We start from the raw sequence: 23,980 nt of genomic DNA on the forward strand, positions 1-23,980 counted from the left end.
TCCAGAATTGTACACAATATTCTAAATGAGGTCTCATCAAAGTCTTATACAGGGGCTTCAATACCTCCTTTTTCCTACTGGCTATATCTCTGCCTAAGCAACCTAGCATCTTTCTAGCTTTTGCCGTTCCCTTTCAAAGCATTTTGGCCACCTAAAGATCATCACATACAATCACACCCAAGTCCTACTATTTTATCATGCACATAAGTTCTTCACCCCTAAACTGTACCATTCCCTTGGGTTTTTGCAGCCCAAATGCATTACATTGTATTTCTTATCAAGTTATGGGTGAGGCTCGAGGGTGGTGGTGAGAGTCATCCAGTGGCAGGAGGGAGTAGGCATCCCTCCTGCCATTTTTTTTTTTGTGGGGGGGGGGGGGGGTTCAGAGAGATGATGGCTCAGGGTTACCTTGTGCAGGGGTAGCATGACATGGGGGTATTCTGCAAGGCAGGTGGGAGTGGGCATTCATCTTGCCTATTTTTTTGAGGAAGGGGAGGGGATTGGTTCGGGGAGGGGATGGTGACATGGTGTATTCGGCCAGGCAGGAGGGAGTAGGCATCCCTCCTGTCATATTCAGTGCAGGGGAAAGGGGTTGCGGTGCCAGTTATGGGAGGTTGTTGGGGAGGGTATTTTTCCTTTTTTAAAATAGTGCAGATTGTGCATGTGTCACACATGCACAATAGCTGTGCCAATAATAAGAAGCCCTAACAGCAGTGTCGGGAGGCTGCTTCCTTTGTCACTGCTGTTAGAGCTCTGCCCGTGTTTCAATTGTTCATTGAACAATTGATCTGTCAGGTTTGTATGCAAATGATGTGCACCTCTATGCAAATCATTTGCATGCAAACTTGGTAGAACATCGATTGCTCATCCAAAATCGGTCAGAGAATGTACCAACAGCGATCCAGTCAGTATTACTAATTATCTTTAGTTGCATACAGGACAAAGTGGGGGAGCAGTATGAGTTGGCAGGAAGGTGGGCTCAGATTTGTTCCTACTGGTTGGCTCACTTGATTTACTTTTTAAGGTTTATTTCTCTTGAAAACAGATTATTGCACTGGTAGATTATGTTGCAAAGGGATGCATGTGGGAAAGAACTATTGCCCCAGGTGCATTAGATAGCTTGTGAGCCTGCTGGGACAGACAGAGAAAAACGACTGAAATACGACTGAAAAACGACTGAATAGGAAATTAAATAAATAAATAAATAGGGCACTTCAGGCTGGAAAAGAGACAGCTGAGGGGAGATATGCTTGAAGTCTACCTATTCCTGAGTGGTGTAGAACAGGTAGAAGTGGATCAATTTTTTACACCATCAAAAATTACAAAAAAAAAATAGGGAACACTGAATGAATTTAAAGGGAGATAGTTTTAAAACCATTAGAAGGAAATATTTTTCACTCAAAGAATATATACTCTCTGGAGTGCTTTGCTAGAGCAAATGGTAAGAGCAGTTAACATAGCTGGTTTTAAGATGGGGTTGGACAATTTACTAGAGGAAATGTTCCATAGTCTGCTGCCCCTCAATATCTCTCTCTCCTTATTCACCTCCCAGAGAGCTCCATTCCTCAGAAAAGTCATTCTTAGTGTTACCCTTCTCCTCCACTGCCAATTCCAGATTTTGTTTCTTTCATCTAGCTGCCCCCTATGGTCAAGCCCCTTCCCTTGTTTAAAAGCAGACTGAAAACCCACCTTTATGACATAGCCTTTAATCCTTAACCCTACTCTTCTGCCCTCCAACCCAGCCAGCTGATTAACCATTCCCCTTAACTGTTTGTTTGTCTTGGCTGTTTAGATTGTAAGCTCTTTTGAGCAGGGACTGTTTTTTTTTCTTCTTTGTGACTCTGTACAGTGCTCTGTACATTTGGTACTGCTATAGAAATAATAGTAGTAGTAAGGGGTAGAATGTAAAGAAATATTAAGAATCTCTCTGACCTGTGGGTAGTGATACATCTGGAACATGTTGTAGAATAGATATGATTCCTCATCTGTAAAGCCTTCAATGAGAGCAGCCACTGAGCGAGATGAATTGCATTTGTAATTTAATATCGTGTGCTGTCCTGACAATATACGCATGGCTGATTCAATTATATGCATTGAATACCCTAATGAATCTTCAATATGGAGCCCAAGTGTGATGTTGGGTAAGAGTTCTGAGCTGTTGTTAATTTCCTCCACCGCAAAAACAAAGGCCAATAAGTTATAGGTACTTTGTGGAACATTACTGTAATGACATTAAGATAATAATTTCATAACAGGCCACCTTGAAAGATTTGCAAAAATGCATATATTTATGTCTATTTATTATCAGATTATCATAAGAAACTATTGACCCTTTTACCATGCCGAATGAAAAAGAAATCTACAGTAGCCCCGATGCAGGTCTTTGTGATGTGCTGAGGCCACTTTTACTGCTGCCAGGAAAAGGCAGCTTTTTCTGTTTTTCTGATAAATGTCATGAGATAAGTTCCCTACTAAAGCAAGGCCATTAGATTGTGAGTCCTTCTAGCACCTCTTGTACCTAATGCAGTCTCACATGCTAATCCTGAACTAATCAGTGAACAATGCACAAGTGCTGATGGATTAGCATAGCTGTGCCCAACCTCTGCCCCCCCAAAAACACAAGTTACAAGTCACAAGTATGTTATGTTATATTATAGGTGAGAGCAAACAGTGGAGTGCCGTAGGGATCTGTACTGAGACCGGTGCTATTTAACTTATTTATAAATGATCTGGAAATTGGAATGATGAATGAGGTGACTAAAATTTCAGATGACACTAAACTATTCAAAATTTTTAAAACGCACGCAGATTGTGAAAAATTGCAGGCAGACCTTAGGGACTTGGAAAACTGGGCGTCCAAGTGGAAGATGAAATTTAATGTGGAAAACTGCAAAGTGATGCACATTGGGAAGAATAAAGCAGGGGTCTCCAATCTGCTTCCCTTCCCACTGCCCTCCCCCAAGCCACTGCAATCGGGGAACAGGCCAGCGCCCAAGGTCTTACCTCTCCCTGTTTATCTTCCCCAGCTCGGAGCCGACCAATTCTCGTGACCCGACGTCAATTCTAACATCGGGGAGGAAGTTCCGGGCCAGCCAATTGCTGCCTGGCTGGCCCGGAAGTTCCTCCCCAACGTTAGAATTGACGTCAGGTGGCGAGAATTGGTCGGCCCCGTGCTGGGGAAGATAAGCAGGGAGAGTTAAGACCTCGGCGCTGGCCTGTTCCCCGATTGCGGCGGTGGCAGCCTGTTCCCCGATTGCAGCGGTGGCGTCCTGTTCCCCAATGGTGGTGGCTTGGGGGAGGGCAGAGAGAAGTAAAGAAAGAAAGGGGAGACAGGGAGACAGAAAGAAAGAAGAGAGACGGGACACAGACAGAAAGGGGCATGGAGAGAGAAAGACAGAAAGAAAGGGGGTACGGAGAGAGAGAGAAAGAAAGAAGGGGGCAGGGTGAAAGAAATAAAAAGTTGGGGGAGGGAAGGAGACAGATGCCAGACCAGGGGAAAGGAAGGAAGGAGGGAGGGAGAGAAAGGAAAGAAAGAGATGTCAGATCATGGAAATAGGGACAGAAGAAGAGAGAGATAGAAGGGAAGGTAAGACATGGAAACATAGATTTTGAAAAGAAAGCAGAAAAATTGAATATTAAGTTAATGCCAAAGATGGATGCAAGGCAGAAAGTGAAAACGGAGAGAAAACCAGTCAAAGGACAAGAAGACCCTGGAAACATAATTAAATGCACAGAAAAATAAAGTCACCAGACAACAAAGGTAGGGAAAATGATTTTATTTTCAATATAGAGATTGAAATGTGTCAGTTTGGAGAAAGGAAAGATATTAAACTTTAAATGTGAGGGCTGCAGAAAAAATAGTTAATGACAATTTTGCATAAGGTAAAACTCTTTATAGTTTATAAATCTTTCCTTTAACTGTTAAAGGAAAGATTTATAAACTATAAAGAGTTTTACCTCATGCAAAGTTGTCATTTCTTTAATAAGACATTAACTATTTTTTCTGCGGCCCTCCAAGTACCTACAAATCCAAAATATGACCCCACTAAGGGTTTGAGTTTGAGATCACTGTTGTAGACAATACAATGAAACCTTCTGCCTATGTGTGGCGGTGGCCATAAAGTAAACAAGACTGAATAAATTTTTTGCTTCAGTCTTTATGGAAGAATATGTAAGCAATCTATCAGAACCAGAAATGGTTTTCAAGGTGATGTGGAGGAACTGAAAGAAATCTCCATGAATCTGGAAGATGTACTAAGCCTAATCAAAAAGTTGGTGATATACCCCGGTGGTATACATCCCAGGGTACTAAAGGAACTCAAACATGAAATTGCAGACCTGCTGTTAGTGATCTGTAACCTGTCGCTAAAATCATCTGTAGTACCTGAAGATTGGAGTATCCCAGTATTAAGCCAATTTTTAAATAGTGTTCCAGGGGAGATCTGGGGAATAACAGACTTAACAAAATGGCGGACAAAATGGTGGAAACAATTATAAAAAATAAAATTGGGGGTGGGGGGGTGTTCACGTTATGCTCTAGAACAAGAAGGACATGTGCTGCCAGGCTCCGTGGCCGTGGGAGAGAAAATCGGCTAAAAATTGGTATCATTAACTGACTTAAGAACATATGAACATAAGAATTGTCACTGCTGGGTAAGACCAGTGGTCCATCATGTCCAGCAATCTGCTCCCATAGCAGTTCTTAGGTCAAAGACCATTGCCTTAACAGACTAGCCTTACCTGCGTACGTTCCGGTTCAGCAGGAACTTGTCTAACTTTGTCTTGAATCCCTGGAGGGTGTTTTCCACAATAACAGCCTCTGGAAGAGCATCCCAGTTTTCCACCACTCTCTGGGTGAAGAACTTCCTTACATTTGTACAGAATCTATCCCCTTTTAACTTTAGAGAGTGCCCTCTTGTTCTCTCTACCTTGGAGAAGGTGAACAAACTTTCTCTATCTACTAAGTCTATTCCCTTCATTATCTTGAATGTTTCGATCAGGTCCCCTCAGTCTCCTCTTTTCAAGGGAAAAGATGCCTAGTTGCTCTAACTTCTCACTGTACGGCAACTCCTCCAGCACCAGAACGCTGCGCCTTACAATTTTTTTTAAAATTCCTGGTGACCTGGTATGTCGGCAAAAACACAGAAAACAATCCAGAGTAAACCTTCCCCGCAGCGCTCCAAGATGGTAATGATGATTATGCCTGACCCTACGATAGCGGGGGAATGGGCGCAAGAAATTTTGCATCTGGTTACTACTGCTCTGGAGGACAGGTTGCACAAATTGCAATCGGCAGTTGATGGCATCCATGAAAAATTTGAAACCCAGTCCCAATGCCTGATGGAGGTGGAACGCCACCTGTCTGATCGTGAAGACAAGGCACAAAGTGACTGGTAGCAGGTGGAGAGCTTGAGAGCTCATGTGACAATACTACAATTTCGTATGGAGAAGAGTGAGAATTAGCAGCAGTGGAATAATTTTCGAGTGGTGGGACTCCCGAAGTCTGTTCCCAATCTGTATGCCTTCTTCCACTTGTGGCTGCTGGAGCACTTAGGATTGCAGGTCTTGGATTTCACCCATGTTTGTGAGCGGGCGCAAAGGGTCGGCGCCAACCATAGGAGCATGCCAGATCGCGGGTGGCTATTGCCACTATACCAATTGGCACGAGAAGGAGGTAATTCTGCAGGCTTATCGGCAGGCTGCATCTCTGGAATTTGAAGGCCAGAAACTCCTGCTCTTCAATGACTACTCCATCCAGGTGGCTACACAGCGGCAAGCCATGGCCCATATTTGCACCTAGAGAATGACACGGTGACAAAATTCATCACCATTCCCGTCCCCGCGGATAACCGTGGAAAACCATCTTCATGTCATTCTTTAAGGAGAGAGGGAAGAATTAGAGTATGAATGGCCACAACCACTGACCTGCAAGCTTTGCTTTGAAGAATGCTGGTGTAGAAGTACCGAGGTTGAAATAGGCACTAGAAAATGACATGGGATTATTTCCCGCGGTTATCCATGGGGACGGGAACGGTGATTAATTTTGTCACCGTGTCATTCTCTATTTGCACCACCCTATATAAAAAAGGGGTGCGCTTTGCTCTGATATACCCGCCAAGCCTCCGAGTTTGGCGGGAGGGCCGGGTGCACACTTTGGTGGATAAAGCCTCAGCACTTTCTGGACTCCCTGAACATCCCCCAGGGGCCCCCAGGCAGTGGGGGGAATTGAGGCTTAGGGTGTGGAGTGTTCCCAGACTTGTCATAGATCACCTACAAGGACCTTTCTATGGCCATAACCGGAGGTGCCTTCCTGGACATTGAGTGCTTGGACAGTGCTTGCCAGCCAGGGGCTCTTTTCCTAGTGGTCCTATGGGTACAGATTTTGTCCTGAGGGGGCTGCTCTGAACTCTGGATTCTCCTCTTAAGGTTTTTTGTTCTGCAATGTTGAGTGGGTATTTTATGGATGTTTTGTTCAGGATACTACTGTAGAAGATCAGGCTGTGGGGGAGGGAACCCTCATAGGAGCTGTATGTTATACTACTTGTTGCTTCTGTTTTGCCTGGGTTAATACTTTCTTAGGTTTTGGGTTTTAGAGCACTCTGAGGGACAAAGTCTTGGAGGGAGAGGGGTGGTGGGGGAGTGTGGAGTGTGTGGGGGTGAGGATGAGGGTGGGAGGCATGGCGTGTGTGGGTTGTCTGGTATGCATGGGGAAATGGCTGGGGTGTGTGGTGTGTGTGGGTCCCTGTCTGTCCCAGGGGGGTGCGGAACATGGTCCTATGACATTAGGCTGGAGCTATGTGGGACTTGGCGGTTGTTTGGTGTGGTTGGAGAATGGGGAGTCTGCGGGAGAACCAGGTTGGGGGTTCTTCTGCTGGGATACTCTAATTAAATTTTTGTACATTAATATCTTTGTCTCTCTCTTGGATACTTGTTAAGTTACATGTAGCATCCTGGAATGTGGATGGGATACATTCACCTATAAAGCATAAAAAATTCTTGGCTGGTTTAAGAAAGAGAAGATTGATATAGCGTTTCTTCAAGAAACACATCTCTCTGCTTCTGAGCACCAACAACTTTGCAGAGAATGGGTGGGCGAGGTGTGCTTCTCTGCTTTTAATAATAGACAATGTGGGGTGGCAATACTAATTCATAAACAATTGCCTTTGCATGTTCATAAAATTTTGACTGACCCGGAGGGTCCAGATCCAGAGTTATGGGGTCAAAAATGGATGTTCTGCAACATTTACACCCCTAATGTGTATAGCCATTGGTTCTGTTCAGCGCTGCTGTCCAAACTATCCATGTATCCCGATTACCAGCCAATAGTTTGTGTGTGGGGGGGCATTTCAGTATCACTGTGGACCCTGCCCTGGATTATAATCCTGCAAGGAAATGTTCGGGAGACCAGGGAGTTAAGGGGGTTAACTTTTTGATGAATCAGATGGTATTGGTGGATATCTGGAGGTTATTGCACCACGGTTAATGTACCACGGAGCGCATGTACACCTTTTACTCACACCCTCATAATGTATATGCCCGCTTGGATTACTTGTTGATCTCACCCTCTCTGCTTTCTAGAGTGGGTGAAGTTGATATTCAGGAAACCCCACTATCCGATCATTCCCCGCTGGTATTGGAGGTGCAGATAACGGCAGATTCTAAGGAACAGTGTTGGAGGTTTACCATGATTTGGGGTTTAAACGTTACTTGTGAGAGAAGTGGCTGGAATACTGTCACTATAATCTTATTCCGGATGTGGACTCAGTAGTGTTCTGGGAGGCATCCAAGGTGGTGTTGCGCATTCATCATTGAATATGTGGCTAAACGGAGAAAGGTGCAAGAGGCGGAACTGTTGACCCCCTCTAGAGAATTTCAGATGTTAAGAAAAGCACACGTGGCTGTGATCTGTGTAGAGGATAAGGCCCGGTTGAAAGACCTCCGCTCTCGCATAGATGCTATTCTCACTGAGAGGGCCTCTAAGGACCTTTATTTTCAAAGATATAAGCTTTATCAATGGGGAGGGGGAAGATGGGAAGGCTACTACCCACCTTGTGAGGCTTTATCAGATAAACCAGGTCATATTGTCTATTAAAGATACAATGGGACTTCACTACACCCAAGAAGGGCTGATCCAACAACAGTTTGTTTGCTTTTATGAAGATTTTTATTCTAGGCGTGATTTCCAGGATGACAACAGGGATGCATATTTTTTTGTGACTTTGTTCTTCCCGCAGTGATGGCTAATCAGCTAGAGGTATTGAATGCTCCCATTTCTGCTCTGGAGATTCAGGCAGGTATAAAGACCCTGGAGTTAGCGAAGGCCCCGGGTCCTGATGGGTATGGCCTGGAATATTACAAAATCTTGTCTGATTTGATTTCTCCTGCAATGGAGGTGGCATATAATGCCCTCGACTCTGAGAGGGGCTTGGGATCTCTAATATGGATCACAAAAAATAGTGTAGAATACCACTTATATAGAACAATACACATCAGTATTGTTAGCCCATTCAAAATTTAGGGCTTACTAACAGGCCTCAGAAACGGAGCCTACACACAGCAGTTAAATCACAAGCTGAGGAAATCCGTGTAGGTATAATGCTCCTGCTCCAATCATTGGCCAATAAATACTTTTTATGAACTTTTTGTCTAGAACTAATTTAACCCCCTCACCAAACAATTCTGAAGATAATCTTCAGCAAATACTGTGCATATTATCCAAATTTGAAAAACTAGACCACCAAACTTATCTTATATGTCTTCACTGTTGGAGTCTATTCTTTTTTAAAAAACTTCATTTAATGTCCGTCTGCCAACAATTCTGAAGATAATCTTCAGCAAATACTGTGCATATTATCCAAATTTGAAAAACTAGACCACCAAACTTATTTTATATGTCTTCACTGTTGGAGTCTATTCTTTTTAAAAAAACTTCATTTAATGTCCGTCTGCCAACGCGGCCAGCGTTTCGCGGGAATTACATACATCCGCTGCTTCAGGGCCACCGGGACATTATCGATCACATGCACACTAGAAATAAAATACAAAAGTTAAGACATACACCCTCAAAAAACACAAAATTTAAAAATTTAAATATCACAACACTCACATCAGTGTATCAGGTCACAGCTTTTCAAACAGTGTCAAGATGGCAGCTGCATCTTTTTTATCCCTTTCAACGTAATGACGTCACACTCACGTGACTAAAGCACGCGTCATTATCTAAAACAAAGATTACTAATAAAAGTGTTGCCATTCAAAGGACCTATTAAGACCCCTAGGCCACAAAGTATCTAACCTATTAATCCAGCACTGTTCTCGTTGTGCTAGATAGCGCCTAAAATCACCCTCTCTACTTCCAGGAACCACCCAAAATCAAAGCTCTGAAAGATCAAAACTCATGCTCCCTTTCTATACAATGTTTGGCCAAAGGGGCCCCAACTACTTTGTTTTTAATATTACTTTTGTGCTCTGTAAGCCTTGTAGTGAATTTCCTAGAGGTCTGGCCCACATATATCAGATCGCAGGGGCATTTTATGATATACACAACCCCACAGGTTTTACAATCAGAAATATGTCTCAGAATATATTCTCTCTTATCCTTAGGATTGCAAAACCTGTCAGTGTACATCATAAGCTTACACATTTGACATGACCCACACTCTCTATGACCCAATTGCAGAACAACATCACTGGGTTTACTATTAGGTAACGAAGAGGGGCACAGAATCTCCTTAAGGTTCCGAGTTCGCCGAAAGGCTATTCTCAAATGGTAAGCTTTAAAGATCCCCGAGGTCTGCAAAATCCCCCAGTGTCTCTTTAAAGAACGAACAATCTGATGGCATTGACTCGAGTATGTAACCACACATGTCATATACTGGTCACCTAATTTCTGGGGCTCAGATCTTTTAGGGGCAAACAGAGTATCCCTGTGACTATAGCAAGCTCTTTTATAAGCTGCAGAAACAACTTTACGAGGGTAACCCCGAGCCAAAAATTTTTGTTTAAGAACATCAGCCTGTTTTTTGAAGTCAATCTTAGAGGAACAAATCCTCCGAATGCGTAAAATGATTTTAGATCTTTAATATGGCCCATGTGTCTTATTTCCAAAGCCTGGGAAGGATCCTCAGCAAGTGGGGTCTTATCGCCCTATATCTTTGCTCAATCAGGATGCTAAGCTTCTTGCTGCACTCCTCGCCAAGTGGTTGAATGCTTTCTTAATGATGTTGATTCATTGAAACTTTGCGACCAAGTGCAGTAATTGAAGCCTTGACTTTTTGAATGTCCTAGTGGCCCTGACGCAGCGGATGACTTAAAACAATAAAACTCCGCGAAACGCTGGCCGCGTCGGCATATGAACACTAATGACTGTTACTTCCTGTAAAGACAAATCAGCTATAAAGCTAAGTTGCTTTTTTGGTCTTTGTTTCTTTACATTATGGCTTGCACTTATTTCATATAAACATATGGGGTGGTAGATTTATATGCTTTTAAAAATTCTTTAAAAAAATTTTGCATTGGTGTTGGCCGATGATTGGAGCAGGAGCGAGTATACTACGCAGACTATTTTTAGCCTGTGACTGCTATTGCGATGCGTAGGCTCCGATTCTGAGGCCATAGCCCCTTCAATCTTCAGGGCTATTAACACTAAAGTGCACTGCTAGCTAGTTGCAGTATTTAGGATTGTTTTTCATTGTTGATTCATGATAACCAGGCGGGGTTTGTTCTCGGTAGTTACGCTTCCATGAATCTCACTAGGGCCATGATGGCATTGCATTCCCGATGGTGGGTGGGGGGTATAGCAGTGATAGTGGGGTTGGACATGGAAAAGGCTTTTTACAGCATATCTTTTGGGTTTTGCGTAAGTATGGGATCACAGGGCAACTGCATGGGTGAATTGGTAGCCTATATCTCAGGCCGCAGGCCCACTTGTTGGTAAATGGACAGCTCACAGTTCCTTTCTGCTTGGGCAGGGGAACTAGACAGGGCTGTCCTCTGTCTCCTGTCCTTTTTGTGCTGGCTCTCGAACCCTTGGTGATCAAAATTCGGCAGGATCTGAGGCTACGCGGCATTCTGATAAGGGATAGAGAGAGCCTTATTAATCTCTTTGCTGATTATATTCTGCTATATTTGGAATGGTCCCATGTGGATCTGGATACAGCTCTGGGGTTGGTCATAAATTTTGGTAATATCTTCAGGTTACAGGTGAATTGCGCTAAGTCGTAGCTCTTATTTTTAAGCTCGGTGGGCCTGGAATCTTGGCAGAGTAAGCTCAGTATTCCCCCGGTTCAGAAACCGATGCGATACCTGGGATTTTACTTGAGTCAACAAAATCCCCAAAACACCCAAATGATTAACACATAAAGAGTACTAATTTTAAATTTAGGAGATGGGCCTCAGAGACCAATGTTCAGGCAGTTGACTGCTGATATTTTTGCAGGTCAATATCTCAATCCAACCAATCAACTTAAGAGAAGCTCAAACTTTAATTTTGTTTCTCCACCGGTTAAAGGATGTAAATTTAAAAAACACCATCAACATCTTCTCTTATCAGGCAGCACTATGGGGTAAAGACCTGAAACAATTACTCATGCTTGCGAATACTTATGGGGAATTTAGGAAACACCTAAAAACATATTTGTTCTTAAAGTACTTAGGCAGCTACACTGAACAATCCCACCCCACAATAACTGACCGCTAAATCTTAACTCTGTTAGTACTACTCAATCTGTAAGAACATAAGAATTGCTGCTGCTGGGTCAGACCAGCGGTCCATCATGCCCAGCAGTCCGCACACATGGCAGCCCTCAGGTCAAAGACCAGTACCCTAACTGAGACTAGCCCTACCAGCGCACTTCTTGTTAAGCAGGATCCTGTCCAACCCTGTCTTGAATCCCTGGAGAGTATTTTCCCCCACAACAGACTCTGGAAGAGCGTTCCAGTTTTCCACCACTCTCTGGGTGAAGAAGAACTTCCTTACATTTGTTCGGAATCAATCCCCTTTCAATTTTAGAGAGTGCCCTCTTGTTCTTTTTAAAGATGCATTTGACAACTGAGATAACCAGAACGTACGACCCGACCAAAGTTTTTTATAGATCTCATATGTACTACTTTCGCCTCCCTTTGTTTTTCCTTTCCTAATGTTGTTTACCATAAATGTTTTCTTTAGCCTTCTCAAAATTGTATTTCTCTCCCTTCTCCTTCCCCTTTGTACCCCATGTTTGTCTTAAGTGTTTTGAGTCTCCCTCTATTAACTTATGTTTATTATTATACTATGTACATCGCTTAGAATGTTGAATAAGCGATTAATCAAATATTGAATAAACTTGGAAACTTGGAAACTTCTCCCTACCTTGGAGAGGGTGAACAACCTGTCCTTATCTACTAAGTCTATCCTCTTAAGTACCTTGAATGTTTCGATCATGTCCCCTCTCAATCTCCTCTCTTCGAGGGAGAAGAGGCCCAGTTTCTCTAATCTTTCATTGTACAGCAGCTCCTCCAACCCCTTAACCATCTTGGTTGCTCTTCTCTGGACCTTTTTGAGTAGTACCATGTCCTTCTTCATGTACGGTGACCAGTGCTGTACGCAGTACTCCAGGTGAGGGCGCACCATAGCCTGGTATAGCGGCATGATAACCTTCTTCGATCTGTTGGTGATCCCCTTCTTTATCATTCCTAGCATTCTGTTTGCCCTTTTTGCCACCACTGCACATTTGTGCAGACGGCTTCATCAACTTGTCGATCAGAACTCCCAGATCCCTTTCCTTTCCAATACATATACTATATATTTAAGACCATTCAGCATTCTTAAAGTCAAATTTCTGATATGCAATCCATTCTCTCAATCCTCTTCCAAGAAAAGTGGGGATATAGTATGAGGAGTGTTTTACATAACTTGATTCCATGTTATGTTTCAAATACACAGTTTCTTATATAATGAGCCTGTTGTTATAATTTAATGGTAATTACAAAGGGCTCATTATAGAAAAAGTCTTATTAACCCCTTCTTTTGGATATTAGTGCAAAGTATTAATGTAAGAGTCAGGGAAGGTGTTGAAAAGTTGAGAAGGGTTTTGGTTCATTTATAGGAATGAAAACAAATTTTAAATATTGTTTTATGGGTTTTCTTTTATTGTTAAAAGGGAAAAGTGAATATAGATATAGAAGCTGGTTATAGGATTTTTGGAGGAGATAAAGGATGAGTGAAGATAGTAACTATTTTAATATCTAATAGATATATTTTTTTAAAAAAAATTTTTTTTGGAAAATGTATGAAAAGTTGATGCATTGTAAAGTATTTAAAATTATTTGGATCTTGTCTTAACAAATTGGTATGAAGACTAGATATTTTCAAAGATATTTATGAATTTAGTATAATTTGAGGGGAAGGGGAAAAAAATTAGTAAAAGAGAGTAAAGAAATTAAATGTAATTTATGAATTATATTCATAATGTTGTACTGCAAATATAATATGAGAAACTTTATATGAGAATTATATGATAGAATATACTGATGTTTAGTTATAGGTTAACTAAGATGTATTATGTTAAAGGGAGGTAATAAGGATATAATATTTTATATATAATTGTTATACACTAATTGGGGATTCCTTATAAACTTTTATTAATGTTTTAGGGATTGACTTATAAGGATGGTAATATTTATTGGGGATTTTTTAAGAGTTTGAGAGGAAATTGGATAAAAGTTTCTTATAAATTAATTATTAAAAGGATTAATGTAGTAAGGAATTCATGGGAGGAAATAAATGAAGATAGCTTATTGATTTGTAAGAATGTGATATATGTATAATTGACCTGGGGGAGATTCTTGTCACTTGTTGCCATATGTGGTTTTCCAGGCTTTCACTTTTATTAAAGGGTGGGGGGGATAGGGTAGAGGGATGGGATGGGGAGGGGGTGGGATGATTAATGTTTCTTTAAGACATGAAATTAGGAGGAATGTAAAAATTGAATTGTTTCAATATAATTTTATTTTTTGGGGAAAAAAGGGATGGGGGATTAGGGGAAAGGGGTTATATCTTAAATATGTGCGGATGTCTGATCATAATACTTATTATAGAGTTATGTGTCAAATTTTAATCATAAAAATAGATGGATATTAAAATTTTCTCTATAAATGTCAATGGTCTAAATCACCCAATTAAGAGGAAGAAAATGTTCGCTTTTCTACATAAACAGAATGCGGATGTATATTTCATTCAAGAGACGCATCTTTCTGGGATTGAATCTAAGAAGCTATCAGGGGGTTGGGTATCTAAATGTTTGTTTGCACCTGCTGTTGGGAAAAAAACTGGGGTAGTGTTCTTGTAAATAGGAAATGCAGTGCTGATTTTCAATTAATAAATTCTGATCCTTTAGGAAGATGGGTGCATATCAAAATGGTTCTGGGAAACACAACCCTGGATTTATTTAATTTGTATGCTCTTAATTCGAATCAAATTGAGTTTTTCAAACAAATTCAACAAATATTATTACCACTGGCTGCTTCTAATTTAGTGGTAGCTGGGGATTTCAATGCTGTAATGGATCCGATTTTGGATAAGAGACCAAGCAGAATTATGAAATCGTTAGGATTAGATAATTTGGTACAATCTTATGATTTAGTTGATATATGGCGTATTCTTCATTTTAATGATCAGGAATTTTCATTTTGTTCTCAGGTCCACAAATCTTTTTCACAAATTGGTTATATATTTGTGTCTAATAATATAGCACAGCGTGTAATAAAAGCAGTTATTGATCCTATTGTAATATCGGACCATGCTGGTGTGTGGATTGACTTTCAGAATGATGATTTGGTATATTCTAAATCAATTTGGAGATTTGATAATGCTTTACTTGCGGATTCGAACTTTCTGGAAGATCTTAAATTAAAGATGAATGAATTTTTTCAAATTAATAATTCGGATAATATAAATGTTGAGATTTTATGGGATGCTTTTAAAGCAACAATGAGAGGAAATATTATTTCATATTCAGCATTTATTAAAAAACAACTTAAAAAACAATTTGTTGATTTGGAAAAAGAAATTAAAGTATTAGAAAATAAATTAATTGAGAAATGGGAATATAATATATTACAAAAATTATTAAAAGCAAAAGCTAAGTATAATGAGATTTCTTCTCAATTTGTGAGGAAAGATATGTTCTCTCGGCAAGTTCAGTATTATGGTAATTCAAACAAGGCCGGAAGATTATTAGCAAATTTTCTTAAAGCAAAAAAAAGGAAATCTAAGATTATTGCAATTAAAGATATACAAAGCAATACACACACTAACACTAAGGATATTTTAATACAGTTTCTTGATTTTTATAAAGATTTATATTCTTCTGAATCTTATGAAAATAAAGAACAAGATGGGTTAGATTTTTTAAATTCAGTTTAGAAGATCCTATATCTTTAAAAGAAGTAGAATCAGCATTGAAGTCTCTTAGAGTTGGATCCGCTCCAGGTGGCGATGGATATACTGTTGAATTTTATAAATCATTTCAAAATATTATTTTACCATATCTATTAAATTTATATCAGTACCAAAAGAATAATGGGAATATATCAGGTACTATGGCTGATTCTGTAATTATTGTCTTGCCAAAACCAAACAGGGATCCTACTTTGGTTTCAAATTACAGGCCTATCTCTTTATTAAATGTAGATGGTAAATTGGTTGCTCAAGTATTAGCATCAAGATTGGCAAAAGCTCTTCCTTTTATTATTGATGTCCACCAAACAGGATTTATTGCTAAAAGGCATTCTTCAAATAATACTAGATTAGCATTTCACTCTTTAAATTTAGCAAAAAATATTAATGATCCAGCTTTTATAGTGTCTTTAGATGCAGAAAAAGCATTTGATAGAGTGGAATGGAGTTTTATGTATCAAGCTTTAGAATGGTTTGGTATAGGCCCCGGTTTTATTAAAATGATTCAGACATTGTATAGCTCTCCTGGTGCAAGATTATATATTAATAATAATTTATCAGATAGATTTAACTTGTGAAGGGAGGTTAGACAAGGATGTCCTTTGTCCCCCTTACTTTTTGATGTTGTTCTTGAACCCTTATTAATTGCAATTAATCAAACTAAGGGGATAAAGGGAATCCCATACTCTAACTGGGAATTTAAACTTTCTGCATATGTAGATGATATTTTACTATATTTAAGAGAACCGGGGAATACTATTCCATGTTTACTTAATCTTCTAGAGAAGTTTGGAAAATTTTCTGGATATAAAATTAATTGGAATAAATCTGAAGTTCTTCTAATTAATGTTCATTGTACCAAAGGATTATTTGATTCATATTCATTTATATGGAAAGATTAAGGTTTAAAATACTTAGGTATTATTATCAAAAATACAATTGAGGACACAGTGAAAGAAAATGAAAAACTTTTATTAAGAAAGATAACAGAAATGTGTGAGCAATGGAATCCTTTACATCTCTCTTGGTGGGGAAGAGTTCAAACAATTAAAATGATGATATTGCCTGTGGTTTGTTATCAAATGAGTATGATACCAATATTTTATCAGGGGTCATTTTATAAAAAGTTAAACAATGTTCTTACAAAATTTGTTCGGTTTGGGAAAAGACCCAGAATTGCTTTAGCATCATTACAAAGACCAATTGTGGAGAGAGGGGTAAATTTTCCAAATTTTTATACCATCAAGCCTATATTCTAAGACAGGGTATGTATTGGATCCTCCCAGATCTCATGGAGAATGTACCTGATTGGTTATATTTAGAATGGCGGCTCCTGTTCCCATTACATTTAGAGCATGTAATTAGTATAAAATTGCCTAGGAAATACAAAGATAATAGAATTTTACTTGATACTTGGAAGACCTTAAGGTATATTAGTAATTTGTCACCAGATCCAATTGCAAAATCATTAAATCAATCCATTTGGGTTAACTCCAGGATCAGGATTGGCGGATTTAAGATCGTCTGGAAGCAGTGGATAATTGCAGGTATACGGACATTGAATGATGTTATTTCAGATGGATCACTGCTTAGTTTTTCACAATTGCAACATAAATTTGGCTTAAATAAAACACAATATTTTAAATGGTTGCAATTGAAGCAGGCTATTCAGGTAGGGATCCCTGAATGGAAGGGTCTTAACACTCAATATAGCTTGCAGGTCCTCTGCTTTCAGGCAGATTTTTTGGGACACCAAGCCGCAAAATGGTATAAATTATTATATGGATTTTTAAATAAAAAAAGAAAACTGGACTTCGGGATATTTGGAGTATTGAGATTGGACAGACAATTTTTGCATCTCAATGGCCACGATTTTGGTCCTGGAGATTAAGGTCTACAAGGTCAACATCTATGAGTCAAACGTGGATGTTTTTGTTACATCGAGTTTTATGGACCCCTACACGTTTAGAAAAGTTAGATAGCGCTAGATCCAATAGATGCTGGCATTGTAGATTAGAAGTTGGGACGTTAGATCATTTGATTTTTTTTTGTCCTTGTGTAAATGCTTTTTGGAAACTAATTTGGCCCCAAATTAATACATTATTAGAAAATCATGTAGGACTCTCGTATGACACTATATTATTTGGTACAGCAATGAGAACTCAGAGCCTGATTTCTGCAAGTTATTATTAATATTGACAGGGGGTCGCCATGCAACAAATTACTCAAAATTGGAAAGATTATACTAAATTAAACTATACATTTTGGTGGAATTCAGTTTGTCACATATATAAGATGGAAAAGATGATAGCGTTACAACAAGGGAATATTCATAATTTTTAAAAAATATGGGGACCATTGACTATTTATTCTAATGATCAGATATCATAGCACATGGGTAGTATATATTGTGGCCCACTGTAATGCAGAACAGTCCTATATAACTATCACAATGGAACCTTTCACCAATAGCACCCAGACGTGTGGCCCGGAAAAGGAGCCACCCTGCAGGACTGGATTCCAAGATGGAATCAAAAACAACACAAAGTCATTATCATCTATTTCTTCAAAAGCATAATCATATTTATTCTTCCTGAATTCAGGTAAGTAGTTTTCTTCAGACCACTACTACATTGATCAGAATGTTCAAACAGCTGCACCAACAATGAGAAACAACTCAAATAGCACAAAGCCAGAATACAAACCAGTCTTTGCCTTGCCTTAAGAACTGAGGACACTTCAGCTGTGCCCTGGGTTTGTAGTCCAACTCAAACCAAACACTGGCTGCTACTAAAGCAGGCAATTTTCAAAATCATCAAAAAAAAAACCAATACAGTCTTAGGTATTTATCTTCACCTCCCAGAAGTGTCACAGTTTCTACAAGCCTCTGGCTAGTTCCATATATTGCCAGGAAAAACGAGGGAGTGATAGGTTTTGCACGCAAACAGTCTTTAGTTTGACTCTCACAGTTCCCACCCAGGATAACAGCAAAACCTCTCCCCATTAATCACTCCCAAGCTTGTAAAAAGAAAAATAGCAAGAACAAAAAAGAAAAACATTCTTTAAACAGTCCAGCATCCAAAATCACACTCACTGTTTAGAAATGGAGGCAAAGTCCACCTGCATTGCTTCAGTGACTTGAGGAGCAAATTCTGACCAACCTTCCTCCAATTCCATAGGTAACTCTCCAGGGAACACAGGATCTTCAACCTGACCTTCCTCTAGCACCTCCATTGGAACGGGGCCATTGCTCCTGCTTGGCTGAGAGGACTCTTTAGGGAGGAAAGGATTAAACCTCCTCCCTAGCTGGCTTCCCTCTCTGTTCTTACACACAGGTTTAAGTACCTTGGGGTAACGCCCTGCTTTGTCAGCCCTGGCAGTGTTCCAAGGGCCTCCTGGGCTCCCCCGGTGGACAGTGTTATTATTATGTTCAGTAACTACTTGTCTCTTCCCAATTCCTCTCCAGGATTTCTTTTCTTCTACTTTTTTCTCTGTCCTAACTGGGACCTGAGCAGGAAGAATATCTGGCTGGTCACAATATGTGGGGGTGGGTTGGGGAATGCATATCATTTGGAATAGGATTGATAATAAAAAGGGGGGTATTTAATTTATCATATAAGAATATTTGATTGTAAATACAAATGATATGTGGAAATTGTTTATATTATGTTTAATTCACTTGTTGTAAGATGCAAAAATGAATAAAGAATTATAAAAAAAAATCATCTGCAGTTGAAATTTGTACAAGGTTCCCAAATAGGCTCAAGCACATTTGAGAGTGAGAATGCTCTTTATCAAGTGAGGGGGAGTCACTGTTATCATATGAGAGCGAGTCTGAATTGGCCAGATGGGTGCAGGTTATTATATAGAGTATGGAATGGGTAAATTATTTATATATAAGTAATTCATAGAGGAAGAGATGGCAATATTAATTTAATGTATTTGTTTATGTAATTTATTTACTTTAATTATTAATATACCTTAATATTTATTTATTTACTTTTTAAGGCTAGGTATTAATAAGATACTTATGAAATATTTTATTATTTTGGGAATGATCAATTTTATTATATGAAAGGGACAAAAGAGATCTTTTAGATATTGTAATATTCATTTTAGCAATATTGAAAGTCATTTATTACATATATTAATTAAGTTAAAATGTTTTTTAAATGGATTCTAATTGAAGGGGATATTAGATAAGCATAAATTAAAATAATAGGATTGGGAAAATTAATTGAAAGGGGGATTCTTAAAAATGAATAAAAATTATGTGGATAATATACTGTAATATTTAATTATTCAATTTATGAATAGAGTTCACTTAGATATTTATGAAATGCTTTTATTCTATAGGATTGAATGATATTCTTATTAAAGGGTTTATTATAGAGGTTCATTGTTTCAAAAGTAATTAAAATAGTAACATAGTAACATAGTAACATAGTAGATGATGGCAGATAAAGACCCGAAAGGTCCATCCAGTCTGCCCAACCTGATTCAATTAAAAATTTTTTTTTTTTTTTTAATTTTTTCTTCTTAGCTATTTCTGGGCAAGAATCCAAAGCTTTACCCGGTACTGTGCTTGGGTTCCAACTGCCGAAATCTCTGTTAAGACTTACTCCAGCCCATCTACACCCTCTCAGCCTTTGAAGCCCTCCCCTGCCCAACCTCCACCAAATGGCCATACACAGACACAGACCGTGCAAGTCTGCCCAGTAACTGGCCTTAGTTCAATATTTAATATTATTTTCTGATTCTAAATCTTCTGTGTTCATCCCATGCTTCTTTGAACCCAGTCACAGTTTTACTCTCCACCACCTCTCTCGGGAGCGCATTCCAAGCATCCACTACCCTCTCCATAAAGTAGAATTTCCTAACATTGCCCCTGAATCTACCACCCCTCAACCTCAAATTATGTCCTCTGGTTTTACCATTTTCCTTTCTCTGGAAAAGATTTTGTTCTACGTTAATACCCTTCAAGTATTTGAATGTCTGAATCATATCTCCCCTGTCTCTCCTTTCCTCTAGGGTATACATATTCAGGGCTTCCAGTCTCTCCTCATACGTCTTCTGGCACAAGCCTCCTATCATTTTCATCACCCTCCTCTGGACCGCCTCAAGTCTTCTTACGTCTTTCGCCAGATACGGTCTCTAAAACTGAACACAATACTCCAAGTGGGGCCTCACCAATGACCTGTACAGGGGCATCAACACCTTCTTCCTTCTACTGACTACGCCTCTCTTTATACAGCCCAGCATCCTTCTGGCAGCAGCCACTGCCTTGTCACACTGTTTTTTCGCCTTTAGATCTTCGGACACTATCACCCCAAGGTCCCTCTCCCCGTCCGTGCATATCAGCTTCTCTCCTCCCAGCATATACGGTTCCTTCCTATTATTAATCCCCAAATGGATTACTCTGCATTTCTTTGCATTGAATTTTAGTTGCCAGGCATTAGACCATTCCTCTAACTTTTGCAGATCCTTTTTCATATTTTCCACTCCCTCTTCGGTGTCTACTCTGTTACAAATCTTGGTATCATCTGCAAAAAGGCACACTTTTCCTTCTAACCCTTCAGCAATGTCACTCACAAACATATTGAACAGGATTGGCCCCAGCACCGAACCCTGAGGGACTCCACTAGTCACCTTTCCTTCCTTCGAGCGACTTCCATTAACCACCACCCTCTGGCGCCTGTCCGACAGCCAGTTTCTGACCCAGTTCACCACTTTGGGTCCTAACTTCAGCCCTTCAAGTTTGTTCAACAGTCTCCTATGAGGAACTGTATCAAAGGCTTTTCTGAAATCCAAGTAAATTACATCTAGCATATGTCCTCGATCCAGCTCTCTGGTCACCCAATCAAAAAAATTATATAATGATTTACTATTTAAAAAGAGTTTTATTTAATTTGGGTTGTTTAATTGTAATAATATAGGGGGAAAAATTAAAGTAGGATGCCTGGGGGAGGGCTATGGCTGTCAGTTTGAATATATATCTTCAAGTAATCAAAGGATAAGGAAGGTGGGGATATGGGAGGGAAAAGGGATGGGTTTTATGGGTCTTATAATTATACTGTTCAAAGGATCAAGGGAAGAAAAGAGATTTGGGAGGGGGTGGTTTGGGTTCTAGGTATTATGTTTTAGGTTTTAAATTGAGGGAGAAGGAGTATTTACAGGACAATCATTATATTTTGAAATATTTATTTGGGTTTATATGTCCTGGAGGAAAACTTCAGAATGGAGTTTAAAATATTCTCATTAAATGTTAACGGCCTCAATCATCCAATTAAAAGGAAGAAAACTCTTTTGTTTTTGAAACAACAGAATGCAGATATTTGTTATATCCAGGAGACACATCTGTCTGCATTAGAGTCCAAGAAACTAGAAGGGGGCTAGGTAAAACATTGTTTTTTTGCCCCTGCTGTGGGAAAGAAGGCTGGTGTAGCAATTTTGGTGAATAAAAAATGCACTGCTATGTTTAATTTGATTGCTGCTGATTAAATTTGCGGACAATATGAAGTTATTCAGAGTAGTAAAGACGCAGGGAGATTGCAAAGATCTGCAATGTGACATAATCAAGCTCGAGGAATCGACATGGCAGATGAGGTTCAGCATGGATAAGTGTAAAGTGATGCATGTCGGTAACAAAAATCTCATGCACGAATACAGGATGTCCAGGACGGTACTTGGAGAGAACTCCCAGGAAAGGGACTTGGGAGTAGAGAGTTGTGCGGGGACAGAAATCCCACCCATCCCCACCCGTCCCCGCCAAAATCCCACCAGTCCCCACCCGTCCCCGTGAGGAATCCCACCCGTCCCCACCCGTCCCCGTGAGGAATCCCTCCATCCCCACCCATCCCCGCGAGGAATCCCCTCCATCCCTACCCGTCCCCGTGAGGAATCCCCTCCAACCCCACCCGTCCCCGCAAGGAACCCCCTCCATCCCCACCCATCACCGAGAGGAATCCCCTCCGTCCCCACCCTTCCCTTTAAACTTCAGAAATAGTTATTTTATTTAATTATGCTACTGAATTAAAGGCTCTGGTAGAGACCCATTTACAAATAAGCAAAGAGACTTTATTAATTTGGAAATATTAATTGGGAAGAATACATACTTATGTAAATGGGTTTCTACCAGAACCTCTAATGTAAATATAAAATATAAATACTCAGCTGATGAGAACCCACAAGCTGTCAGCTGAGGACTTCTTTTGCAGTTGGCCGGGGGTCCCTTTTGCCAAGCTTGGCAGGCAGCAATAGCATCCCTGAGTCACAGATGCTGGCACCTCAGTGGCTCATGGATGCTGCCAGCAACTGCTGCGCTTGGTGTAGGGGAGTTCTGGCCATCTCTAGAGGAGGTCCTCTGCCGGCGGTGCTTGGGGATCCCCACCAGTCTCAGCAAGGGTCAGCAAGTACTTCAACACTGTAGAAATAAAACCAAAACAAAGACATCTGCCATATACATTTCCTTAAGCTAACATATTTTAGTCAATAAATTAAATTTTTTACTTTTGTTGTCTGGAGACTTATTTTTCCATAAAGTTGGTCCCAGTTTCTTTTTTCCGCTTTCCCATGTTCTGTAAATGCTTCTGTTGCTGTCCATTGATTCCCCCTACCATGGTCCAGCATTTATCTCTTTCTCATCTTTTGTGCCTGCCCACCAGCCCCATGCCCAACATTTCTCCTTCTATCACCCCTCTCCAGCACCATGCCACATCTCTCCCTCCATTCCCTTCACCACTGTCCAACATTCCTCCTTTTTGCATCCCTTTCAATCTGTCCCATTGTTCCCTTGCCACATTTCTCACTCTGATCTTTTTCTTCCCTATCATATTCTGTACCTCCCTCCCTACGATTAAAAATTCTCCTCTTTCTTCCATTTGCCGTGTGCACACAACCATATCTCTTTCCCACTCATTGACACACCCATAGCCAATTCTCCCTTTCTATTCCCTCCCCCACCTCAGCATCTCTTTCCCTCCCTTCCTCTCTCCCCAGTTCATGACTTCTGTGTCCAAAAATGCACTCCCTTCCACCACTTCATTCGAGTCCAGATAACAGCAGGGGTTGGAGGCAGCCTGCAGCATGCCATATGTAGCCGACCCAGAAGTCTTCCTCCGAAGTCAGATCTGACATCGGAGGGAAGGCGTTGCATCAGTCTGGCGGCGGCTGAGGTGTCAGGTGGGAGGGGGTAGATACTGGATGTAGGAGGTGAAGGAAACAAACTGTAGATAGAAAGGGGGAGGGATCAGACACACTGGATGAAAGGGGAAAGATAAAACAAGCTGAAATGCCTGGGGAGAGAGAAAAAGACAGATGATGGATGTAAAGAAAAGGAGAGGGGAGGAAGACATTGAATGGAAAGGAGGAGAGGGGGAGGATACGGATGGAAGGGATGAAAGAGAAAGATGGGGCAGACACTGAATAGAAGGGGGAGAAAGAGAAATGAAGCAGATGCTGGGCTGAAAGGGGGGAAAGAAGGGCAGATGCTGGATGGAAGGGGGAGAAAGAAGGATGGATGATGGATGGGATGACAGAGGGGGC

Source organism: Geotrypetes seraphini, chromosome 12 (genome assembly GCF_902459505.1).
Source record: "Geotrypetes seraphini chromosome 12, aGeoSer1.1, whole genome shotgun sequence".
Taxonomy (NCBI): domain Eukaryota; kingdom Metazoa; phylum Chordata; class Amphibia; order Gymnophiona; family Dermophiidae; genus Geotrypetes; species Geotrypetes seraphini.